The sequence below is a fragment of the Larus michahellis genome, chromosome 4, assembly GCF_964199755.1.
Source record: "Larus michahellis chromosome 4, bLarMic1.1, whole genome shotgun sequence".
Taxonomy (NCBI): domain Eukaryota; kingdom Metazoa; phylum Chordata; class Aves; order Charadriiformes; family Laridae; genus Larus; species Larus michahellis.
Genome location: NC_133899.1, coordinates 60,833,942 through 60,855,497, shown reverse-complemented (window position 1 = coordinate 60,855,497; position 21,556 = coordinate 60,833,942). Strand labels below are relative to the sequence as shown.

The following is a 21,556-nucleotide window of genomic DNA, read 5'->3' as shown; positions in this document are numbered from 1 at the left end:
ATGCATAACCTTTCATGTATGTTTACAAAGTAATGACATAATTGTTCATGCTTGCATGATAATTAAATGTGTTGATGTTTACAATTAGATGTAATAACATAAAGATGGTCTGAACATTTGCCAATGTATCCTCTATCTGGATCTTTTGAAAAATAATATACAGTAGCAACTAATTAGGTGACTAATCTTTATGACAATTTACAAATGGTCTGTACAATACACACACAAGCAGACACACATACACACATTTTACATTTTTACCTATCTAAACGTAATTAGGTGGATAAAGGCAGTACAGTTTTAGTATAAGTGCCTTACTTCAGTCTAAGGCATATTATCCTTACAGAACACCTGACTAGATTTAAATTAAGATACAATATATGTAATTGTGAAGTATTTTACAATAAAATTTACATTATGTGACATTATGAAAATAAATTTTTCTTAATGCTGTGATTTGTATGTATATTTTAGACTAGTAGTATGAAACAATCAACTCCTGTAGAGGAATGACAAAAAAGGTCATTTATATGTCTCACACAGAATTTGCATAAGAATAGATGGTTTTTGTATTTCGATAAAGGTGTTTCTTGTTCACTAAAACTGAAAACCTTGAATGATTTTTTCTTGCAGTGACATTATAAAGGACAAAAGGCTATAAGTATTGTTGCTTCAGAAAAACGTACAACGCAATAGTCCACCATTGCAATTAGCCACAATTTCCTTACAGAAAAATGATAAGTCACAGGCTATTTAAATATCCACAAATGAATACGAATATATTTCTCTTTTCAAAAGTTCTTTGGGAAAGCTTCATTTAAGTTTTAAGTTTTCAAGGACTGGGGATTAATGTGGCCACTGTACATTTCTGAAGAAACAAACAGTTTATTAAAACTGACCTGTAGGAAACTTAAACACAGCAGGAACTTAATAACCTTTCTTCATTGCAGCTTTACAGAACCTAGAAAAGGGGACAGTGCATAAGTACGGCTTAACACATTTGATACGTTACAGTTGTAAAACTGTAACCATGCGCAGCTAATCTAATTTAAAAAAAAATCAGAAGTGATTATTAAGCTTCAAGGGAGCTGTGAACAAGTGTTAGTGATTGAAGAATATGTGGGACTTCCATTCAAAGAGTCAAATTAAGTGATCAGCCCCTATTTAGGAGCCTTTTCAATATATTTTATACCCCAGGGAATCTAGATCCGACCAAGAGCCACGGCCAGTGGTTGTTCTGCCTACATTTGCAACAGCTTGAGGTATGCCATCTCACATGGCTTAGGGAAATTGCTGCCAGCATAAACCAAATAATTCCCTCCCTCTGGTCCTCAAGAATAGCTGGAAAGTGTAATCTCTCATTATCAAACCTTCTGCTTTATTCTGTCCTGCTGTAGCTCAGTGTCACTGGCCTTGTTCACAGTCATCTTGTCTTTGTCACAGATACATTTTTTTAATGTGACAGAACTGCATTTAGTAATCATGAGCTTGACAGATATGTATCTGTAAAAGAAAAAATATAGAGGGTAAATTTGGAACGTTTTCATCAGTTTAACGCAGAAATGTATACATTTTTGCCCATGTGGGTTCACACATTTCAGCTGAACAGATAAAGCCTTGATTACAACGTAACCCTATATGTTCTTCATTTAAATAATAAAGATGGCGTCCTACTTGAGGGTTCCCTGTATTCAGTGTTCATTCTCTCCATGCTAATTCCTTCAAACAGATTCATTTCGGTAGCTTCAAATTTAATCTGTAAAATCAAACCTTGAATTTTAGATTTTTCAGGAGCACCGCTCTGTTGCTTTCTTATATGTAGGTAAGTCTATCGGTGTAAACAGATTTCACTATGGGTAAATAAGTAAGTGCTAATTCGCCACTGTCATAAATGAGCCCAAAGGTACAATCTTACCGTTCATACACTCTATTGCATATTTTTCTAGCCAAGAACTTTCAGATATATCAAATTACTTCACCTGACTCTAATTATCAACAGGGATGCCCTGGTGCATTACTCTCACAACATCTGAGCAAACTGGAAACATTAGGCTACAAGTTTTTTCTCCTGTCATATAATCCTGTAATTCATCGATTTGTAGATGAGAATCTGGGTTATTCCTCTGGACTGACTGCAGAGTGAGTTAGGAGGTATCTTGTGGACTACATGCAAAACACTGTGGAATGATGGGATGAATGGTTTTCGTGAAGCTTTGTAAAGCTAGTATTAAGTAGAAAGAATGGACTGCTGAACCGAAAGCACGAAGCTACTCTACAGAAAATTTGAGAAAGTTCTGAGGGACGTTGTACATTTATAAATGCTAAGTAATCTGCCCAATTTAAGGCTATCGGTACTGAATGATGATATTCAGCGCTGAACTTTCACTATTGCTCAAACTGACAAGGCAAGCCTACAAACAGCTGAAAGCCTCACGATCTTTTGTTGACTGCAAAAGCTCTCAAGCAGATTTCATTCCCTTCTGGTCTGTAGGAATATACTATATTAGTGTAATCAGTAGAAAAAGGGTCTTGCTTTCTGAATAGTAGGAGAAAAGGCACAGGGCATGCTCCAACATCTTAAAACAGACACGTTAGAAAGGACAGAACCAAAGTGCTGTTACTGGAAAATCTGGGAAGAACATTGTGTTCAACATTTTACAGCAAATCAGAGCCTTTAGTCTAGTAGCTTTAGTCTAAAGAGCGGTTGTTAGATATTAGTGTAATGTAAGTATAATGCATAATGATTAGAAAAACAGGAGGGGAAAAAAAAAAGATATACCTGAATTTATATACCCCAAAATATATACCGAGAGTTGCCCCAAAGGGCCACTACAAGAAGTCGCTCAGTGCTCTTCTCTTCAAAGTGTGATACAATAGTTTTTGTAAGAAGATATCATATGGAGAAGTAACAGCAAAAGCTTTACAAACACAGTGTTATCAGCTCCCTTGAACATTGTGGTGTTCTTTCCCAACCAGGTTCTGAAACCTGATTTTATTTGTCGCATCGTGGCTAGCTTGCAACTCTAATTTTTCTCAACAAGCTCCTTTAGTTACAATTGTGGAAAAGCTTCTATCTCTCCCTGACTGATTTCCAATATACCCCAGCTTATTTTCCTCAAAAGAACAAAAATCATCACTGCAGCTGGAAACAGTTTAAGACGAGGAGGGGGCGGGAAGAATGGCTGGACCACACCATCTCCCACACTTCAATGATTGCACGTTAACTCACTTATACTATGTATAACTGTTCTTCCTACAGATCAATGGCCACCTTACCTTGCACTCTCTATTTTTTTGAATAATATTCGTTTTACTGGATGATGGTTTTAAATCCTCCAAATTAATTTACTGGACTTCACTCTTCAGTAGTTTTACTGCAGGAAGAGATTAAGGCATGGGAATAGCTATATGATTGTCGCATGTTTATATTGGGAATCCTTGAGAATACCAGCTATATTCTAAGTTGGGAATTCAGTGATCCATCATGAGGAAAATCCAATGTTCTCACTTTTCTTCTTTTTTTTTTTTTTTTTTTTTCAAATTGCACACATGTAGACAAATACCGTAAGGAACTGCCACCCATGTAGACACACAAAATTAACACACTTGTGCCCAGTATTGCATTTACCAACCATCAGATTAACTAGTGCTGTTCAAACTTTCCCTATTATGTCAGTCATTTCAAAGCTGCTATTGCAGAAAGCTAGATATTTTATATCGAAAGTCATTTGACCAATAAATCCACTTTCCTCAGCAACCGTGCAGAAATGTGTTGTGACATCTCATCAGTAATAAGACTTAGTTTGGTAGTAGAAAAAACGTCAGACTCTGATTAAGAAACAAGACCACACAAGTTATTTTAATATTGGATTTCAGATTTCAGGTTATGCCTGATTAAGCTGAAGTTTGCTGGTCCCTATAGCCTTTGACCATGCATGTGTCCCTGGGTGAAGATAAATTTAATTCAGAAATGAAGTCGAAATTGTTCATCTCGTTCGTTACAAAGTTTTTGCCTTGCCAAGAGAAACTTGTGCACATCTCAGTAGATGAACAGTACAGACGGACAGACCACAAATCTGGCACAACATGTCACTGTGACACTTGTAATATCAATATATGATGCAATATTTTGCAATGACACCTGCTATATTTCTCAGATGGCTCCATTGCTCTCAGAGAAGCTTAAGGACTATTTTGAGCGTGTGAGAATGTAGACAATGGATTACATGGACACTTGCAAATTCAGCTTTTGTATCCAGTTTTTCTACTTAAAGATATGTTTGATTTTATAGTTTTTAACATTTTTTGGACTTACAGTTTTTGCGTGTGTCTTTCAATGCAGGTGTCTTAAAGGAGAATCTGAAGTGCTCAAAACCCCATCTAATCTTGGTTTAACAGTGCCTACTTACACTGACATTGCTTTAGATTTAAAATATACTGAAATTTAAATTAACCTATTTAGTCCTTGATGTTTCTGTTAAAATGGCTTGTTTCCATTAATAATGATAAAATAATTTTAAACTTTAAAAAAATTCCCCTTGCATCTTTTTATTTCAGTTTTTGTTATGAGCCATGTTTAAGGAGGAAGTGGGGTCAGTATTAAAAAAAAAACTCTCTTTTTTTTTTTCCTTTTAACTTCATCATCTAAGTGGTTATTCTAAGCACCTCATCAGGTGTTAAGAACTCTTGAGTATTTCCTTTTGGAGAAATGTAGAAGGTAAATAATGTCTACAAGCAAATAAAGGAAACTGTTCTTCAGTGTTCAAGTGATTAGAATGGCATAAGCTAGGCCTTAGCCACAGAGGCTTGTTTGATATTGTGTAAAGGTAGACATGAAATAAAAGAAAACAGGCATAGAAAACTCATCAAGAAGGAATTCTGATGGGAAGGTCAGCCAGCTTTGTTAGTCAGTGGTGGAAGCAGAAAAGAAAGAGAGACTGGTACAAAAATGCCGAGAGGGATTTTTCAGAGGTTAAAAATAGCAGGAAGTTATCTGACTCTCAAACGCATTGGAGCTGAGGGGCATTTGTCACACGAGAAAGACAGGTGGGAGCACAGGGAGGTGCTTCACCCCTTGCTAACCCCAGTGGTAACCCCAGAGCATGTTGGTTATTCAGTCAAAGCCTAGGAATGGAGAAGTTTTCTTTCCAATCACCTGTTCCACCTCTCGTAACTAGATTTTGGGGTAGGGATCATGGGTTTGGGTGTTCGAGCAACGCCCTTTCTCGTAGTGAGCTTGCAATTTCCTTATATGGAAATTTGAGTAGATGGCAACTTTTCTTTGTTTTACACTGTACCAGTCTTGTCACAGGTACTCAGTAAGTGACGGTTACTGATTTCAGTGACTACTGTGATGTGCATTTTATCCTGTTATTCAGTTTTATTACTATTTTTTAAAAATCAAGCAATATAAACCTATTCCAGTTGGGTTCTGGTTTCTGTAAAGACTAAATTACAATTTGCTTTCTATGCAGCCAGTCAGTAATGACACTGTCCTGGGCAAATGATGAATAGCTATTTTGGCTTGGTTCTTAAAAATGCTGTTTTCATATTTCATAGCGAGCTGAACAGTGGAACTCTACAGGAGTTGGACTGAAACTGGCATTTTCTACAAACTCATTCTATACTCAGGGGTAAGTATTATCCCAACAACTATACTGTTACCAGATCATTTCATTAAAGACATGTTTACAAAGATCATACCCGTGTTACATCTTTCTCTTTGGCTCTCAGATACGGTATGTGGGCTAAATTTACATAGAGCTACCCCTTCTGTGTGCATTCCTGAGTCTTTGTTAAACTATTTTTTTCCTAAGCAAGTGGCTTTTTTAACCTTTATTTCTACTGTTTTATAGCACTTATTCTTTTCCATTACTACTTTTCTCTCTTGCGTACTTGAATGACAGAAAGCTGCACCCACTATCACATGACCTAAATATTCACTTACAGTGAAATATCTTCAAAGCAGTGACCTTCTAGAGCAGGCTACAAATTTGATAGTAAAAGCCATTCTGTTGATGCTTCTCTTTTCCTTTGTTCCTTTCTCCTAAGGAAAGTAGATTGGAAATACAGCAATTATTCTGCCTGGAAATTGAAAGGGATTTCTGAGCAACCTTGCACAATTGAGCTGGCACATGTAAAAACTGTTTCTGACTCACTGAGCTGGCATATACTGCTAAATCAGCATTGGCAGGGCTCCAGACAGCCTGTCACCAACACTGGATACTGCAGTAAGTACCAGTTCTGAGTATTGTATCCAAATTGGTTTTATTGAGTTGTTTCGTTCAGTGCTGCAAGGTCTGGCTTAAGAAACCGAAGCCTTGGACTAGAAATAAAGAGACCACAGTGGAAGTAAATGTATGTCAGCTGAGCTATGGTAACTGAGTATGCTATTAATAAAAAGGCTTTGCTTAAATTCCTTTCAATGCCCATATTTTCTTACACAGACAGACTTCTAAATCTTTTACAAAGGTATCAATTAGTTTATCAATTATCTTTATGAAATAGGTCAGAAAATAAAAACACAGACCAAAACATACAAAGAGTGATTATAAAGTGCAATACCCATGATTTTCTCAGCAATCTTTTTTTTCTGGAAATAAATGTTTTGTTACTTTTTAGTTGGGGACATAGGAGGGGATCCCTAAGGAACTGTTCTCTTTTATAGGTCACCAGGTAAATCTTGATATTATAGTCAATTAGTCAATTTCTCATTTCAGTTTAAGCTATGTCATATTTTCTTTCACTTTCTACAGACGAGGGACATCCATAGAGAGAGCAATCACAGTACAGCTAATCATGCAAATTTACTAACCTGCAATAATTCAGTTGAACCTGTGTGATATGCTCGTTACATAAAAAGCGACACCCATTTGGACAAGATTTGTCGCATTTGAAGTTAGGCATATAGTAAGAACCTTCCAATATACTTGATGAAAGAAACAACTAGGTCTCCAGTAAGGCTCATATATTAACTGTTGTTGACTTCAGAGAAAGAGAACGTGGTAGAGGTAAAAATATCAGGAAATGGCACATTAGAATAATGGAGCCTGCGATCATACATCCTGGATGCCAGCAAGCCTGTAAAGCCAGAAAGCTCTAAAGAGTCTGTGAGGTCTTCATCGCTCTTACTGTCTATGTTAACTGGATTAAAGGTAGTCTCTGTCACCCCTCTGTGCTTCAATACCTTCTTTGATTGCATAGTAGGCATACTCACAGGCTTTTGGAAAATAGGAATGGACCGTAAGAAATTATCTAATCTACCCTCCTCTTGCAAAATAGAATGAAGTGTATCTGAATAACTCCTGACCTACCTTATGAAATCCGGTCCTAAAAGGCTTCAGCAACGGATTTAAAGATGGGATGACACATTCTAAACAATTTGTTTGGTTGACATCTAAAAACTTTTAAACCGTAGATGCCTACATTATCAGCTCTCCAGTTAGAGCAGAGACAATGACAGCTTCTAATAATGTGCTGGGAAATGCTAGAGTGCTTGATTGTCCCTGTCTGCAGGTTCAGCACATACTTCGAAATGGAATAAATCTTCTGTCATAGAATAACTAAATTCACCTGGCCTGAGACAATGGTGAGAGAAATGTATTCATTTACAAAATAAAAACAAACAAAAAAGGTAATACCGGTATCAAGACAAAAGGTACACAAATGAAAAGATAACTATACCTCTACCTAGTACTTAGTAAGTTCCAAAAGTTTTTCACACCCTATTTGTATCTAGCTGTCAAGCTAAAACATACTTCATGGTTTCTGGCTGATGTACAACCCTGCATCTTCAAGTTGTATTAATGGAAAGGAATCTGTCAGTGGGGAGTCATACTTATTTTTATAGCAGATTATCTCTGAGAGCTATTCATATTCAAAATACCCCTCCCTCCCACTCTTTCTGATTTTCTTAATATTAACTCAGTGGTGAAAGGTTTCCTTTCATCACTCCATTGCCTTCCCTTCCCAGCTTTGAAAATGCCAAGGTCTTCTGGGCAAGTTTAGGTGGTGTCATTAGAACCTGCTGAAATACTCAGTATTGCTCAGAGGTGAATCATTAGCAAACCAAAAAGGAAAATGCTCTTTCCTACCTCCTAAAGCAATGCTTAGTCATTGGTACCTTCATATTTATGAAGATAAATTGTACTTTACATTTCATGTAAATGTGTAAATTGACAATCAAATTTCTGAAAATGGGATTAATGCTTGCTTTTGATTAACATTGTGTCACTTTATTGGTTTTTGGTGAAGATTGGGCAATAAAAACTGACTTTGGGGGGATATTGAGCTTGGAGTGAACTAAGCCATCAAACCTGTCTTTAAGGTTCATGTAGCTACCGGTGATGCTACAATCTGCTGAATCTATCTGCACCCAGATATTATTATATGTAATATTTATTTGGTAGTTTGTAATGTCTAGTTCAAATTTTCTTTCCTGCAATTTTAGGCCATTCTTCCTCATCATATCCAGCATAGACCAGGTTAATAACACAATCCCTTCCTTGCTGCCTTCTCTCAGCCTTTCTTCCAACCTGTAATTGTATACCATGTTTTCCAGATCTCTGTCCATTTTAGTTCCTCCTTTCTGGACTCTGTCCAGATGCGCACACCTTTCTTTAATTATCATTCTCCAAGAATGGATGGAGTTTTCTAGCTGATATCAAGCAGACCGAAAGAATAATCCAACATGCCTTGCACAACAAGGTATGAGGCTTGCTGTTTCAGATCATGTTCTGCAGAACTCCTCCCTCACCTGTTACTGCCCGTGCTGTGTCTGTATAGCTGATCATTTCTGCCTACATCTAAAACTTTGACATTTGTTCCTATTAAGCGGCAGCCTCTTTTCAGTGTCACCTGTTCAATTTCTGAAGAATTTTTTGAATGCAAGTATGGTTTCCATTATACTTGCAACTCCTCCTAAGTTGTGTCATCTTCAAATGTGATGTCTGTTTTCTATTTCATGATGCAAATCAATACCAAAAATACTGAACAAAACACAGGTCAGATCCTTGTGGAACATGCACTGACGTATCATTCTAGTTAGACAATGTGGATGGGTTTTCAGTTCACTTGGTAGCAACTCTGTCACTGTACCTTTATTTGCTTCTGAGGATGTTATGGTGGACAGTGCTAAAAGCTTTGCAAGGTCAATATAAATTATTTCTCTTATTATATATACATAAACAAGTATACATATTTTTTCAGTGTTAGTGTGGATATATTCAGCCAATATGTTTTAAAACACAAAAGTTACAGAATATAAACGAATGCAACTATATGAGCATTATTTTACTTGAAAAATACAGTTACAGTCATATATATTTGTTGGTACTAGAAAGGTACTCTCTAGGGCTTCTTCATGTAGTTTTCCTGCAAACAAAAGGCTTATCTGAAAAAATGAGTGTATGAAAATCTGCATTGAAATCAACTTCAGTGCCTTAACAGTACATAAATAACCGAAGGAATAGGCCTCAAGGTTTCCGAAACAAAAATGCCAAGTTTTCCAGTAGAGTCCCCAGATGTAGTCAGCTGGTTTTCTCTATGGCATCACTATTTTTTACACCCTTGGGATTAGGAAGGTGGCGTGCTGAAATCCTTTGAATCAGTTCCTCTTCTGAGGACTGACTGACTTCGAGGAATTTGATTATCAGGGCAGCAGCCTTTCAATCCATGCTGTAAGGAACCAGCCTTGGTTTTCACTTTGACAAAAATGGATTCTACCCTTAATGATTGTGTAACATATTGTGTAGTATGATTCATTGTAAGAGCTTTGCTAACCGATGGTGTGGTTAAATAATAATCAAAACTGGAATATTGGAATTGTTTTGAAAAGATAGCTAAAGGACATCTTCCTATGTCCTTGAAAGAACACTAGTGATGATCATATATAACATACTAAATACCTTTGTAAAACACTCTGCCCTGGATTATCTTTATTCAGAACACAGAGTGTGATTTTGCTTTGGAAATCTTTATAATTCCTATGACCTATACAGTTGAAAAAAACCACCAACCCACAGCTATACTTTTCCAAAAGCAGAACAAAGAGAAGAAATAACATACCTTTCACAAGGGACTTGGTATTATCTGAAACCCTATAATCCAAATCTCATTCTGTTTCTTCAATTGGTTGAGTGATTTCAGTAGGCGTGCCTGCAATCCAATCAATTTTAAAACAGCTGTAAAAATAGATTTCATTCACCGAAGGACATCCTACTCATGGATTAACATCAAAGTTAGTAAACATAAAAGGAAGTGTGATGAATTACAAATATTCCAACAGGACCATACAGTTTATCCCAAGATTGTGATTTGTCAGCGATATTTGGGATAACTGCTCCTTTGGAACCCACCACTATTACTGAAGAATAATATATATTAAAAAAATCTCACTTTATCTAGCAGCAGAGAGAGGTTTGTCTGCCAAGAAGCTCTTGTGAAACACTATAATAACTGGTTAACACTCATCTGGAAGTTTTAAAAGGGTGTTTACATAAATAAAATATCATAATCATTTTAGACATACAGAATATGTTATAGCTAAGATCAGCTATGGTAGCCTTGCTAATACTCTGATCTTATGGGTGCTTTCTTGAGAACAAAGGAGATTTTTATTACAGCTAGTTCTCAGAATATGAGATACATCTCTGAATGGTGACAGCAGTCATTCATGGTGCCTTACTAAGAATACCATTTGTCATGACAATAAATTACATTTCTCTTCTTTAAAACATGGTAAATATGGAAGGGTTGAGTGTGGGGGAAGCCTAATATGAAGCACTTTAAGAGAAACATTAAAGTATTTTGCAGTGCATTTCCTCCTGTTTTTCAATAACAAAATATTAGTATTACTCTGTGTGTTACAATGAACACGCAAAAGGAACAACTGAACATGAAAAAAAATTACCAAGCAGAAAAACCCAGCAAATTTATTGCTGTCATGATTCCAAAGCAGAGGGATCAGAAACAGAAAGGATGCAATATATTGGTGTAAAAACCAAGCTTGTGCTTAGCCATACTTCAGGAGAATATTCTCAGATTTATTTAATAAAATACAGTCACGTGTATATTGTGAACCAGAAATTTCCTACACTTTCAGTCCAGTTCCTCTCTCTATAAATTGGCAGATACTTCAGGGGAAGTCACGAAGGGCTCCACAGTAAGCATACTAGAGGAAAAGTTGGAAAAGGAAAAGTTTTTCTTAACTTTCTATATGCCAATTTATGTTCATTAGCATGAAAGTTTATATGACTTCCAAATCTGAAATTCATTAGGCATTAGTAGTATCTCACGGCAATGTGTCCCCTAGGTTGAATATCTATGGCTTGTATTGTCTTCTTTTAGCTTATTCTGTGTATTTTACTCTCCTTCTTAACTCTAATGAAACTGCTGATCTTTCACATTACTCCAATTTACCAAGCCATTTACATTTCCTCAGTAATGGTTTTTGAAACCCTTTTCTATTATTGATGTAATCTTTTTGGAGTTCAGATGGTCAGGAGTGAAATCAATTTAACGGGAGAGCATACTGCAAATTTATATACATTCAGTATTATTTCTTTCTTACCCTCTATTTACAACAAACTGTTTATTTTCATAGTTGACTTAGATACAGTGACACCTCCCCCCCAACACGTAGTTTCATTTGAATGGAGGTATTACAGACATTAATTGAATACAGGTTTTCTAAACGCTTCTTCTTTCCAGGTCATCTCATTTTAACGCCCCGTGCCAAATACTTGTTTCACTCATGCTAGCAGACATCTAACAACATTTTAATGTAATATCTGTGTTTTCTATTGATTTAATGTGACGATATTCAAATAGTTCCCTGCGCTACTTATTGAATGCTTCAGATCTGTGGAAATCTAGAATCCTGTGGATTTCACTTCATCTCAGCAACAGCAAATGGGAACTTATTTGAGAGACTAATAGGGAGTTGTGATACCTTTTAGCTCACCCTGTTAAATGTTATATCCATTCAGATGGGGTCTGTGTCTTCTCTTAAACTATATGCAAAATTGTTTTCTAAAATAATTCAATACATTTCATAAAAGTAATTGAAATTGGGAATCCTCAGTCCTTTCTAACACCTGGTGTGCATTAGATGCAAAAGGTACCCTTCCGGAATAGTGTTGTCCTTGGTTGAGGGTTCTCTCCCACAACACTCTCTTGCACTCCTTTTTTAACATATGGTTTTACTATTCACAAAATCTCTCAGAATTTAATCTGAAAATTTCATTTGCTATCATTCTGCTACTGAAGATGACAAATGAGAGTCCTGCCTATTAATATCAACTAAGATTCCAAACGGGTACAAAACCATACAACAGCAGACTGAAATTGCAAGGGTTCAGAAACAAGGAAACCACATGAACACAATCAGCAGATTTGATAGAATTGTCATAGGATTATCAGCAATGGCAAGTTATAGTCTGGACGCCTCTGTCCTAAATCTCCACTAGGTCTGGAAGGTCTATCACCTGCCAGCTGAAACTCCACTGGAACCAACACACCTTCTGTTTTGAACTCGGTTATACTGCATAACTGAATAATAAGACTTTCACTTTGCAATCAAATTTACCTGGGACTATAGTGTTCTCTCCTGCTTCCTTAGCCTAAATACACACTAAGAGTTTATATCTATTTACCCAGGTAAACAGAAGACAACTTCTGCTACTATTTGTGATAGTAGGTAACAGTTTTAGGAATTACTTACTGCAGCCAATGCTGTTCTAATCACAAGCATTACGAGATATGAGGGGAGTTGTCCTTATATCTGCTACAAGGTAAATTGCTGTTACTACACAAACCCAAACCAGAGGTCCAGCAACTTGTCTGGGCGGGCTTGAGGCGGATGTGTTTTAAGGATGTTTTGCCTACTGAATCCTTACTAATACAGCCTACTTGTAGAATGTGTTATGTGGCAAAGGCTCATCTGCAACAAAGGAGCACAGAGACACAATGGCAGGTGGGGGAGGTTCCTTCCAGGCCCATCACAGGAGGCATCAGCCCATCTGCACATGACCAGAGGAGCACAGGGGCACAAAAGCAGGTAAGGAATGCAAATTAAGGACTGAAAGGAAGGGACATTCTGTCAGACCTTTTCCAGGACAGCCTGAGCCCCATTGTCCAGGTCTGAAACCCATCAAGATGAGTCAATGCTGGAGCACCTTTTGGACTGATGGAGGTTGCTGCCTAAGGGTATGGGGCACATTGTGAGATGCAGAATACCATTTCAGGATTGCACAGGATTTACTGTGGGATGTTTAGGGGAGGAACTAAAGACAGGAAAAGGGAGGAATTTAGGTGATCTGGGGAGGAACAAGAGGAAGAAAGGGACAAAAAGTGCCTGTCGTGTAAATAGTTTGCTGGTGGGTATTCTTCTGTGGCCGTGCTTTGCATCCGATCAGTGCAGACTGCCCTATCTTATTAAATTCCTTCCCAATGCTTTCTTGGGTGCTGGACTCCCTGTTCTGTGTGCATGTGTCTGTATGGCACTCCGAGAGCACCAGCTGGGGTCAGGCTGTGGGCTGGAGGGTCCGTGTGTCTGAGGTGCCAGTGACCGGAGAACATGCCGACACGCAAGTGAGCGTGTGAGCACTAGCAAAGATCAAACTGGACTAGTGGCCAGAAAGCCCTGTGTCTGTGTCTCTGTGTGCGTGTCTAAGGGTGAGACACCACGGTAGGAGATGACTGTTGGAGGGACCAGGGGAGTGCCAACCATCTCTAGAGAAAGACCGTGGCGTCTGGGAGTCTCTAAAGGTGAGAGTCATTTTCCCCCCAATCGTAGACAACGAAAATTTAACTTAAAAAGTCACCCTATGTCTCCACTACAAAAAGCTGACAAAATAAAGTGTTCCGCATTAGTATAATTTCAAATCCCAGGTTAACGTAGAGAAAAATATTATAGGATATATGCACAAGCATACCTCTACTTTCAGAAAGGGAAAGCAGATGCAGTTCTGCTGAAACTTAATGTACAATAAATAAAAGGAATTTACAGACATATGTTATCAACTATACCCTATATATATAACCTATAGTTGGCTCATAATTCAGAGAATGCATTTTTTCTTCACAAAAATTTCTGCAAAGTTACAGTAGACTGAAGATCCAGTGAACTGTCAGTAGAGTGGCTGTTGCTTTGGCAGACACTGAAGACCTTCATGTGTGAGGGTGATGATGGAAAAGCTAAACCTGTAGCCAATTACAGTATCACCCTTTACATTCAAGGCTGTCTGCAAACAAATAGCTTTCCCTTGATGTACTCTGCATATTCAGTCATTCTCAGAGTGAGTGTAATTAAAGTGATTTAAAAGGCTTGTTAAAAAGTCAGATCTTTCCAGCTAACATTCCAATAACTTAAAAAATTATTGATTTATTTACAATGTTTTTGTGGGTCATTTTCAAAGTATTTGATAAACATTTGTGTTGAGAGTCTTAGATATAATTCAAGTTTTGAAATGACAGACTTGCCCAGCAACAGCAATGCTGATATCAGAGCAAGAACGTTGTTTGGAGACTCTGCCTGTGAGTATAGCATATAGTTTATATTTAGAAAGAAAATCCTACTGGGATTCCATAAATCTGCAAAATGGTTAGACTTTCTGTGTTATGGTCCACTGCACAGCAACGTTTCTCTGTGTGACTCAGGAATAAAAAATGCTGTGTCAGCTTCGTATTAAAAAAACAGACAATTTATTTGAAATGTGGGGTTTTTTCTTTATTATGAACAAAGCTTTAATTTTGTGTGCTGCTTATTGATCTATCCTCATTTATTCCTTGTTCTCTTTGTGACTTTAACATAATAACAAAGGAAAATCAGCCTGCTTTCCTTTTAATTAGAAGAAAATGTTCCATCTTAGACATACAGACTAAAGCAGCTTCTTTTAAGATTTCTAGAAAGATGAGCTTTTGTAGTATGATTTAATGGTAAAGTGTGTGCGACTTTAATATCAATATATATCTTTTTATAAGTATCATGAAGTAATAGTAGAAAATAATTGATCATTCCAGTTGTGAAGACAGGCAAAATTATGTTGCAAACATATCTTTGCAGTCAAGTTAAGTCTTGCGTGTTCTTTCATGGTCAAAGGTTCACACTAGTGCACGTCATTCAAAAAGGAAAGGTTGTTGTTAAATGTTTAAATGGATTTTACACTGAGACCCTTTACTAATTAGATCTTACTCAAATCTGACCTATTTATGTTTGGCAGAAAAGTTGCAGCAAAACTTTTAAACAAGCAGTATAGATAGAGTGAGGACTCAGATACTGGAATGTGTTTCTAGGTTCTATACAAAACTACACCCTCATGAGTACAAGCTAAACCAGTATTAAAAAACAAACATTTGCGGCCCTCTGGGTATGGAGCTATTCAGGCTCTCTTGTGAGTCAGTCTCAGGGACACATCCATACAGGCACATATATACATGCACAGAGAAGAACGGTAGAATTTTAACTATCTTGGTTGAAAGGCATTTTGAACACTTGAGTAGCTTTTGTTATAATTATTATTCCTGCGCTGCAACAGCAGCTTGCTCACCATGAAGGAATTCAGGTGTGTGAATAGTAAGTATGCAAAAAAAATCTGCTGCTGCCATCCAGAAAGCGTAGAACTTGTACTATTTCGGAACAGCACAACAGCACTTTGTTGTCTTCCAGTCTTCTAGAACAGATTCAGAGGCTTAAGAAAGCAAGAAAAGAACTGCCCCATACTTAGATAAAATCTGGTTTCCTTTTTGCAGTCTTCAAGCGTTAAATGAAACTATTTTCAAAGTAGTTACTTAATTCATTAATAAGTGCGTATATACTTCTTTTATTTATCTTACTGATGTCTGTTATTCCTCGTCTCAGTTAGGAAGAGCATTTTAAAAAACTGCATCAGATAAATCTACATTCCTGTATTTGTAACTCCTCACTTTCAAAAAAAAAGGTTTTTTTTTCACTTTAATTTTACTGATTGACGGAATTTCTGCATGTAAAATGCAAACTGGGCTTTTCTAGTATGACACTGCTCTCAGTGAGTCTTTAATGTTTCAGCATCTCACTTAAAAAGTTTTTATGGTATCTAACTGACAAATACAACTGATTTACAAAGTCTGCAAATGACACAAACCAATAGCAGCATAAGTAAGTACTTATAAGTACTCTTGTAAGAGATCTGCAGGGTCCTGAGGAACCACAGTCAGTCCTGTAACAGACAGTTAAAGAGAAAATACTTCTGAAAACTAGATTACAACTTTTAAAATTGTGTTTCATGAGGCTAGCTGAAGTATCTGTATCTGGGTTTTATTTTCACATTTCAATTATGATAGGAATACAAAAAATGGAAAGGTCATTCATGAAAGCTCAATTTAATTTTACACAAAGAGGAAATTAACAAACTGCAAACAAATAAATGCTGCACAGATAAATTAACCACCAGTCTTGGCAAAACGATAGTCTCACTTTTATGTAAGCAATTTCCTCTGTCTTAAAACATTCTTAGCTATTGGATTCTAAATCACGAGAAACAAAAAAATCATACACTTAGTAGAGTGTGCTTGAGTGCTTGTGCCAAAGCTTGCTTTAATTTAAATGTCTCAATGTATTTCTATATACATGGAGCAAGCTGAAGAATAAACAGTATGAATGAGGTTGTTCATTTTGCCTTACTGTAATTCTGTGATTGTATGCTAAGTTTGAATCAAAACACTGTGCATGCTATGTCAATGTTACCTCCTCTGATTTACACTTATGAGCATGTAGAGAATGCATCTTCACTGCTGCTACAGCGTCCTAGAAACATTATTGTATTATCGGCACTCAGAGGCTTGATCTTACATATTTACTTCCAAATAAATACATTTAAATGAGAGTAAACACATTACATATGAGAAGGCTGGGATGTCAAAGTGGTTAGTGTTTTACCTTAGTCTCATTAAAAGTACCAATTATCAACTTCCCCTTTCAAGGGCCTGCAAAATTTTAATGACACAAAAAAACCACACATCAAAGAGAAATCCCTATATCCCACAGAAACTGAAAGCTAAGCCTAAACAAGGTGAACTAAAATGTAAACGCTATCCTTTTCCGATTCTTTCCTCCTTCTAGCAGTGGTCAAACTGGGATCAGACTGGGCTCCAACAGAGAAGGTGCAGCAAGAGCAGGCTGTTCTGCCAGGGTGGTGAGCCCGAGATGAGGGCGGCAGCAAGGCGGCGGGGGCAATGGCCTGACTGACAAGTGGCAGAGTCCCACAGTACCTGAACAAGGAGAGCAGAGCAGGTCTGGGGACAGTTAGCCAACCCGTTGGCCAGCAGGCAAGTCCAAAAGCAGCAAGGCAGGTCCAAGGTCAGGCCAGGAAGTCCTGGTCAGCGGGTCAGGTCTGGATCAGTGAGGCAGTGGCCAGGCACCCGCAAGGCTGCCCCCAGGCAGGGACCAAGGGCAACTGCCCAGCTTTAATGCCGCTCCTGAGTGGAAGGGGACAGCCTCTGCTAACGCTTTTGACGGCTCTTCCTCAAACAGCTCGCCGACTCAAGGCCGCACAGCTGCACTGCCGGTGCTGGCCCTGAGCCCAGGCAGCCGAAACCCCAAGAGCAGGCTCTGATACCAGCTTCCTCCAGTTCACTCTTTTACACACCCTGATTGCAGCTAGGAAGCAGGAAACCAAAGATCTCTTACAATTTGGGCACCGCTAAGAGTGACTTGTCACCCCCACTAGAGTGAGCATTCATGCTGTGTCATTATTTCCCTTAGTGACCCCACACACATATTAAATAGGATGTGACACTTTATATGGGCTGCACATGTGTACCACGTAGTGCAAGAACATATTCTAAAGTCTTCTTATTATCTCTCTGGAAGCCTTTGGCTATTGAACTGGTTACCTCTAGATCAGAGGTTCAACTTCATCTCAAGTTGAGATGGAATTAGCTGCATACAAAAGCTGTGTTCAGTTCTGTCAGTCCATTTCTTTCCTAACGCTCACATTAATTTTTTTAAAGAAACTTTTCTAAATATAAATAAAATACATGCCCACTTATTTGTTTCTGGTTGTTGCCTTCAAGTTCTCAAGAACTTGATTTTCTAAGAATCAGGTAGAGGTGTGGTCTGTGCAACCTAAGAGCTTCTATTTTGAAGGGAACACGTACATTGATAACACGTTGTGATGAATTTGAACGTAACCTACTCTGTAGAATCAAGTCTGTCTCAAAAATTCGAGAGGTCCTATCTTAATACTTTAATCATTACAAAGTTACTGCAGTCTCTCTTTTCATTTCTGTGTCAGACAACGAAATGCTGGAGTAATTATAACTTTATTATATATGCTCTTATTTAAGAAATTTGACTCCTCTCTGCAGTCTGTTAATCAGCTTCCAGATACTACAAATCAGTATAACACTAAATGCATTGTGGTCAAATTCACCTGAAAAAGGCAGATAGAAGTATCACATACATCCTTGCAATTCAAAGTGACACCCATAGCTCAGGGCATTAGCACTGGATTAGAGTTACTATACAATATAATTGTTTATGCAGTTTTGCAGTGTAATACAGACAAGACTACACAATCAAAGCTTTCACAGACATAAACAGACATCATACACTGTAATTATATTTGTCTGCAAGATTATAATAATCATAGATGGCAGGTATTATAAGGCAGTTCTTTTTTCTGGTTAACCCATTCAGTATACTCATCTTACTCCAAAGGCAACTGCCAGTAAGGGGGTAAAAGCCTGTTTCTGCTATGTTCTTGTGATGGGAATTTTCTATAAAATAGATGCAAAAGCAAAATATCAATTTACTGGTTGCTTTTTTACTGGGTTTTATAATGTGTAATACCTCCTTTTGACTCAAATTTTCTCTTTCATTTTTTGTCTGAGAGCTTCTCAGGAGCTTAAAGCACAAGACCATAAAAGCCACTTCAGAAATGACCATCAGAAGCAAAGGTTTATGTGACTTACAATTAGCAGTGTCATACTGTGTAAATCAACACATAAGGATTTTATCTTAAAGCTACTGTATGCACTTCTATTTTTAGAACACAGTCCTTTTTATGCACTGAGAGTGCAAAAGGTACTGACATCAGGAAGTGGATGAGACTGAGAGTCCTCACATAATAATAAATAGCTGAATTTCTTGTATTTTTCCAGTGTTTTTGTAAAGAGAACCTTGACACCCTTTGGTTGTGCAGACTCAACACTGTGACAGTGATAAGCAACTGGAAGGATGTGAAGAATTACATCATTGGAATGTTGTAGAACTTGGACTACATCAGATGTTAAAAAGCTAGGAGGTGATTAATTGGGGGAGGTTCGTTTTACAAAAAATGATTATAAAAATAGTTTCAGAAGTGTTTGGTGTGTTGCACAGAGGAGTAACAGGGTAGAACGGGATAAAACCAAGAAGGAAATTTTTACTGGCTGAGCTATTGAAAGTGACATGAGTGAGGGAGGAATTGGTCTCTTGGAACAACATTTAAAAATGAATTAAAAAAAAAATTCTAAAAAGCATGCTTTTACAAATTGATCCATCTAAAACTTGTTTTAGTCGATTGATTGAATTGGTCTTTATATGAACTACGACAGGACAGGGGAAAGCATTATATGCTATTCAAAACATATTCCAAAGCTAAATTTTTAATGGCTGTATTTCCATTACAATTTTTAGTGCTATCATCATTAGGTATTTATTCAACTGATACGTCTGGTATCCTACTGTCATAAAGATCTTACATGAAATGGTAACTTCAGATAAGTAAGAAGCAAACGAATGGTACGAAGTAAAAGTTCAATTACAAAGTTTTTGGTTACAACATTTATTTCTTTGCCATTAAAATAAATTTTAATGAAGTTTGTTCTTAATTGTCTGCAGCTGCTGTGTTCACGATTCATTAGCTATTGTCTGACAGTCATCTTGCCAGAATAGGGTTTTGTGATCTGTCTACATATTTAAGAAAACAAACTAGCACAAAGGTTTATTGGCTTCCCTCTTGAATGAATTAGCACAAAGAGTTTGGATAAGGTAATGCCGTGTTTCTGACCCCTTTAATCCCAGATGTTATCTAGGAGAGTTGACAGAAAGGGATCGATCCTTGCATGTTCACAACCACATCAGATATTATGGAGAAGACTACGTATCAGGTTAGCTTAAAATCTTTCCAGCACCACACCATGCTATCTGTCCAAAGAAATCCGGCCTAATTGCAGTACACCCTGTTTAATGATAGATTTTCAGAGCACAGTCCTTTGGAAAATCCGTCACTATTCCTGAAAGAAGTGTGCCCAATACAAAATTCCTTCCTGGAGTTGCACCTCTTTGAGGCAGCTCTGCACCTGCCCTCGGAAGCAAAAGAATGATGTACAACCCCAAAGATATGCAAAATTATGAATAAACCCCACTTCATTTATTAATATAATGCCACCACAGAAACTTCAGGACTGGGCTGCTGCTCTTCTCCATCTCATAATGAAATTTAAACCTTCCAAGCTATATTACAAATGTTGTAATTGTGATCTTTTGATAGGACCTTTAAAGTCAAAGAATTGGAGTTTTGTTGGGAGCTGGAAGTCCAAAACCAGTGTTCAAAATAATCTACATCCATCTCTGTATGACAATAGAAGTTTTTTTTTACAGTGCTTTTTCACAATATTTTGTGTGCAAGGTAATCAAATATTCTGAAGAAGGACTAAATTCTTGTCTGTTGTTAACAAACAAAAACTCATGTAAGTTAAAAATCTCCATTGGCTTTCCACTGTGCTAGTTCTGAATACCTGCAATATCATTTGAAGCTGCTGAAGATATGGTTGGAATTTAGGTCTCCCTTTACTTCTTGGCTTAAGGACGACCCTAAAGACACCAAAACAGTCTGGACGTAAGTAACTTTTTTTTTTTTTTTAATTGGTATGCAGCAGTCTCGTGGAATGAAGAATAAAGATCTAACTCCTCTTTTCGTCCTAGGTATTTTTCTCACTTATATCTTAGTTTTGTCTTGGACCTATCGTAATTGTAAATTCCCATTCAGAGTTCCAGAATATCACAAAGGAAGCACACACTGGAGGAGCAAGTCTTTTGCAGATCTTACAAATACTTCCTACAATCTCTGACACCAAGGCTACAAATAGGTGGGAGGAGGGTGGTTTTCACCTCATACCAATACCTTATACCATCTAAAATAATGAAAACAGGAAATTGGAAAACATAAAGAGAGAAAGTAGAAAAAGAAGCTGAGGACAGAATTTTATGAGATATACAAATGGCATTTTGTATTTCAATCTTGATTTCTAAGTGACAAAATCATGTCTGGTGCTGCTCTGTTTGATCACAGGAGAGAATCTCAGGGAAACAAGAAAGTGTAAGGGCTGAAAAACTCTGGACCAGTGATACTGGTGAACTCCCCTCTTCATACTACATTTTCATTGTCTTAAGTGTGAATTTACAGTGGAAGTTTTGGGGTGGAGAGGCCATTGTCTATTTGTCCCCATTTCCAGCCTCCCTGCAAAAGAAAAGCAGGTGAAAAGAATCACAAGCCAGTTTTGCAGCAGCCAGAGTGTGTCTTGATGCCCTTGC

The 21,556-nt window shown here is 37.4% G+C and overlaps 1 protein-coding gene across 2 annotated transcripts in view; it reads right to left on the bottom strand.

Moving 5' to 3' along the window:
* Window positions 1-21,556, bottom strand: part of G2E3 (G2/M-phase specific E3 ubiquitin protein ligase) — a 117,747-nt gene that overhangs the window by 59,906 nt on the left and 36,285 nt on the right. For both annotated transcript variants that reach the window (XM_074585058.1, XM_074585055.1), the window contains exon 2: window positions 10,066-10,155. The gene's annotated coding sequence lies outside the window, so the exon portion shown is untranslated. The remainder of the gene's footprint in view (window positions 1-10,065; window positions 10,156-21,556) is intronic.